Consider the following 5,928-nt stretch of genomic DNA (forward strand, 5'->3'; position numbering starts at 1 on the left):
AAATGGTAGTATCATATTTTTTCTTTCTATTCATACACCACAGAGAAGTATCCTCAGAACCTCTAACGTTTCTATTCCTGCATGCTTTACGACTAAGTGACTGTACTTTTTGATCATGGGAGGATGTTACAAAAATGGTTGTCATCACTGCAAATACATATTAGCCTAATAAAAACCAGACAACAAAGTATGTATGTAAGGAAAAACCTGCACAGAAAGAAGTATATATAAAAGGAGTTCCACTCAAAACAAATATATCTTTTGCATAATTATGTTGAAATTTGACATTGTAGAAGCAAGCAAACACTCATCTCAGGGAGGGAGGAATTTTGGGGGAGGAATTTTAGTTTTATCTTATGGAAAAGAGTAAAAATTATTAAAATCTTACATGCAGTTTAAACTATCTCAATGTAGCTCCATATGAGTACTATCTTAATATAATGCATTAGCAACTGTACAACCCCCACTACTCAGTTTCCTGCCTCACCTGCACCCGCAGAATTACACAAAAGCTATGATTCAGTATGATTTGTTTCTTACCCCAAACATGTCAGTTCTTTTTTGTAACTGCTGCCTTTCCTAGAAAACTTCACATTTGGTAATGTTGGGTGAAAAAATTTCCTGAAGGTAAAAGACAGAGATCCAAGTCACTTGAATAATTCGTTACTTTAATAATTTGTTAATTTGCTGTGTTGTTAATATAATCTTGGCAATTAAAATATTCAAATCATGGAAAGAATAAAAACTTTTCATTCTGTAAAATAACATTTTCAGTAATTTAATTTATAAAGCCCTTGAGCTTCTTCAGCAACATATATCTTTTGATATAAAAATAATCTCACTGAATTTTGATTTCATAAGAAAAGCCAGATCAGTTTGAAGCTATGTATTGCTATCTTTCTCTTAGACTAGAAATTTAAAAATGTGATTATATTCGTATAGTTTACTCTTTGGGATAATAACTTGGCTGTGCCTCTGAATCAGCATTCTTTAATTGCAAAAAAATAAAATAAAAAATAAAGCAATAGAAATCTGTAGTTTGAGGGAAGAGAACCTGGCCTTTACGTGTGTTGTAACTCTAGAACTAAACACATAAATTTGCAAGATCTTAGCAAGGGTGCCTTTTCTTTTGAGTCTCTGTTCACGAAGTCCGAGGGGCTTTGTGAGTCAAAGGTTGAATACTTAGTTCTCTGAGATTCCTATGTTCCATTTAGGATATGTTCAGAACACACGGATTTTAGCCACATTCCATGATGACAACCATTTCAGTGGACTTTTTCTGACTCATATACATGAAGGCTGTTTTTACTTGTAAAATATGTTCTATTACTGAAGGGAAATAACATGCTTGGTTAACCACAATTTAAAAATAAAGATGAAGTCCTTGAAAATAACCAGCATATACACTGAACCATGGGAACCGCAAGACATCGTTGAGTTTTCTTCCTGCCTGAAATCAGGATCAATTATACCATTGCCAGTCTTGACACTTAGTCTGACTTGTTCCTAAAAACCTACAACAAGGGGAGCTCCTAGGCACTTTTTTTCCCATGCTTCAGTATCTTTATCCTTTGAAAGTTTTCCTAATCGTAATGTGACTTTTTACACCTGAAGTTCAAAGCCACCAGTTCTTGTTCTCTGGACTTGTGCATGGAGATGGGGGCAAGACTGACTTCTCCAGACTGAGGCTTTGTACCATATCAGTTTCTCAAAAGCTTCAGCTGCACCTATCCCCTCCTCAAGAGCTTCTTGCCATCTATTCATGAAATTTTATTGTATGAAAAATACATTAAGAGGTAAATACATGTAAACCAATTTGCCAAGAATTATATATCATTATGATTGCTGAATCATAGAATTAAGAAAAGACATTCAAGATCATCTCATCCAACTATCACCCTACTACCAAAGTCATCCACTAAACCATGTCCCTAAGCACCGTGTCCAACCTTTCCTTACACACCCCCAGAGACAGTGACTCCTCTACCTCCCTTGGCAAGCTGTTTCAATGCCTGACTACTCATTCTGAGAAGAAATGTATCATAATTTTCAACCTAAACCTCCCCTGGCACAACTTGAGGCCATTTCCAAACTGAACCTCCCTTGATGTAACTTGAGGCCATTTCCTCTAGTCCTATCACTAGTTATCTGCGAGAAAAGGCTGAAACCCAGCTCCCCACACCTTCCTTTCAGGTAATTGTAGAGAGCAGTAAAGTCTTCCCTGAGCCTCCTCTTGTCCAGACTAAACACCCCCAGTTTCCTCCGCCACTCCTCACAGGACTTGTGTTCCAGGCCCTTTACCAGCTTCATAGCCCTTCTCTGGACATGCTCCAGGGCCTCGATGTCCTTCTTGTACTAATGCTACAGCCAAATACTCCAGTTCAAGCATGTTATCACTGAAAGAAAATAAGAAACTCCTGAGGCTAGAGTACAAAAAAAAAAAAAAAAAAAAAAAAAAAAGAGTTAAATATATTTGGTTTTACGTATACGTAAACATACGTAACTGTCTATCGCTTCCCCATTGTTGGCTTCCCCATGCTTAATATGTATTATGTATGTATTATATATGTATATCCCCAAGTTAATATGTATTAACTTATAGTAGCACCACCTACTTTTTTTCACTAGTAACCTGGTGTTGTGGGCATCTCAAATATCACCTCTCCTTCCAAAAAAAAAAAAAAAAAAAAAAAAACAAAAACAAACAAACAAACAAACAAACAAAAAAATACCAGCAGCTGAAAACATAAATCTTGGAGCCAGTGAAATAAAAAATAGACACTATTACACCACAGCATTTCCATCCACTTTCTCTGTGGTATCATTTGAAGCCTGCTTTCTAAAACAGAAGTTGAACAAATGAATCCTTCTGTCCTCACTTTCAGTTGTCAGCAGTGCTTCAGCATGAGATGAAATAAATTGCCAGGCTCTTTCATCTTCCATAATCAGCTCTGCACAGCTGAGTACACCCACAGCCCTGTGAGCTGCCTCTGCCAACACTAATTCTGTGTGGAATGGAAAGTCTTTGTTAGTGCCACACTTCTAATGTTCCACACAGAAGTGGGTTTTATTATTTTTATTTCTCTCTTTTTCTCCCGTGCACTCTTCTTTGACTGATAAGCTATTGTACAATCCATTTTCTGCAGGAGAGAAGCTTTTAGGTGGTAACGTTATTTCCAAAATGTGCTTGATGTAAGGAATTTCTATTTCAACGGGTGCCACTATCACTGATGTTATCTGTGCTTTTGCAACATAATACTTATAAATTGAAGTTGCTTCAAAGAAGCCTTCAACCAATCTAACAGCAGGTCAAAACATTTCATTTTTAGAAGTGTGAAAGCTCTAAATTTATTGTTGCATCAGTACAAGGCATTGTGGAGATTGACTTTTCACAGGGTTATTTTTGTCTTTCCACAACACTTGTCCTACTCAAGAACAGTGCAGAGGACATCAAGAAGCAAGGACCAGAGCCTGCAAAGACTCACAGATAGCCTAAAATCCCTGGGTGGTATCTTGTTTCAAATTAATCCTTTGGGAAGTGAGAGTCAAACAACAAAAATCTGGCACTTATAGTGATATGGAGACAGGCTTTGCCAATGCTCTTACCAGGCAAAGCAATAGGCAATACAGCTGTGGTAGTATCCTGTAGCCTCCAGCTTATCAGCTCAACATGAGGGCAGGTCAATAAGGTGACATGTTGTGGGTTTCCAACAGGCACACCAAGAGCATCATTCTACCCAGTCTCACTGGCAGCCTCTGAGAGGTATGAAAGATCAGCCTGCCACAAAAACTGAATTGTGATCCTCTCATTCCTTCCCAGAGTCAGTCTTTGAAGGCTAGAACTACATTTGCATGCTTTTGTCTATAACTGGGCTAAGAATTGAATTTGCCCTATAGTAGTAGACACTTGCTACTTGCTACTACTATAGTAGTAGACATTAAATGCAACCAAATAAAAATGCTGCCTGTTTCAGTTCAGTAATCAATGAGCTGAAATATCTCAGAAGGAGAAACAAGGCAGAAAGTTGATTTTCCATTCTCCAATCTTTTTATTTCAAGAACAGAAAACAAATTCTTTTGTACATTTTAAATTATTTCAGTAGTAAGAGTAGTAAAATCTGGTTTCAGCCTCGTTTTCTCTTGGGCTGGTAAGTTCTTTGGAAAAGATACATTAATTAAGCACTGCAACCTAGCAGGAAGTTGAGATTTATCATAAAATAATCACAGTCCTGGCCAATTATGAAGCAGAAGCAAAACACCTCACTACCCTTGAGAATTTGCTTATCCCAAGACATACAAAACCAACAGATTTGGTTTATTAAAGCCCTTGTAATTAAGTAGTGTTATTCTTGAGAAAATTAATATTGAAAAATTAGATTAAAAAAAAGCTGACCATTAAAATTACTATGTAGCAGAGCAAGCCTTATATATTTTTCTGCCTTTTAAAAATGTTTTAACAGCCAATAAAATTGCTCCCTTTGCCAAGTAGTTTTCAGTCGTGAATTTACAGCTGAAAGTGCTGTTAATCACTGTTAAATTTCCACATATTCACTGCTGACCTCTAAATCATCTTGATCTTCAGGTACAAGAGGAAAAAAAAAAAAAAAAAAAAAAAAAAAAAGGAGAGAGAGAGACAGATTTTTTCTATATGTATGTAAGCTCACTGCACCAAACTGGATTTCACTCTTGTCAAGGCTGATGTCTGCAGCAGGCGATCACTGTGCTCACAGATCTACCGGGAGATGTTAAGGCAGGTTTCTGGGAGGTTTTGTTCCCTGCTTGGTGATCACTAACAAATCCTATGATGAGGGTTTTCTGGAAAATGCATTACACCTCCTGGTTTTGCTTATTTTCTGATGTGCCCACTGATACCCAGCTATTTTAAACAGCAGTGAATCTGTATAATTGCAACCACACTTCTAGATAAATTTCCTCTGCAAGAAGGTTGCTAGATTGGATTTCAAAAGCTGAACTCTATAAAAACATTTTAGCTAACAAATAAATATGCCTTTACAAAGCCTCCAAATATTTTTGAGTATCATATAAATATAGAATGCAGACTTGATTAGCCCACTCCCATTGCACACTTACAGATCAAAATAATAAGTTTTTCTAAGCCCAGTGTATTCATAAGTATACAAAGCTTTGGAAACCCAAGTCCAATAGCTACATTATAAGTAGAAAAGGATCTGGGCCAAAAGCTAATACTAACTAATAGGTATGTTAAAAATGAAGTCCAGGCCTGATTTTTTTCTTTATAAGAGGCCAAAGAAACCTTTTAAGAAGCATATAGATGAACTTCCTTGAACTTCACAACATTTCAAATCTGAATTCAAAATGGGAATGACCAATGTAAACAAACAAACAATTCCAAAAACAAAATAGTAAAGTTAACACTGTCACATAAACAATGAACAGTATGGAAATTCAAAATAAAATGTAGTTGTGATTTTGGACATCTACACAGAGAATTTTAAACTTTTTTTCCTATGGATTTTGTTCTTATGTTTTCTTCAATTAAGATTGAAATTTTTATCACAAATATAAGTATTCTTATGAAAAGATAAGTATTCTTAGGGAAAAAAAAAGCAGTGTAAATATATCAGAGTTCACTTAGTCATGGTTAAAGATGTTAAAATCAAACACAGTTCATAGATTTCAACAGCAGATTCAAAGCCAGCCTGAAAAATAGGTCTGAAATTTTTAAACCTGAATAAGGAACAGACCACCCTTTTCCAGTCTTCTTTATGGGAACCAAGTGCTCAGGTTTAGAGTTCTCTGGGCTTGGCTCCTGGCCACAGCTGCTGGTAAGGTATGACAGCCAACACCCCAAGGTTCAAGAAAATCCATCAAGATAGAGAGGGCATGCATAATTTCTCTTTCTCTCATCAGACCCATCTCTTGTCGCAGGAGACAACCTCTCCTTCT

The sequence above is a fragment of the Oxyura jamaicensis genome, chromosome Z (genome assembly GCF_011077185.1).
Source record: "Oxyura jamaicensis isolate SHBP4307 breed ruddy duck chromosome Z, BPBGC_Ojam_1.0, whole genome shotgun sequence".
Classification (NCBI taxonomy): domain Eukaryota; kingdom Metazoa; phylum Chordata; class Aves; order Anseriformes; family Anatidae; genus Oxyura; species Oxyura jamaicensis.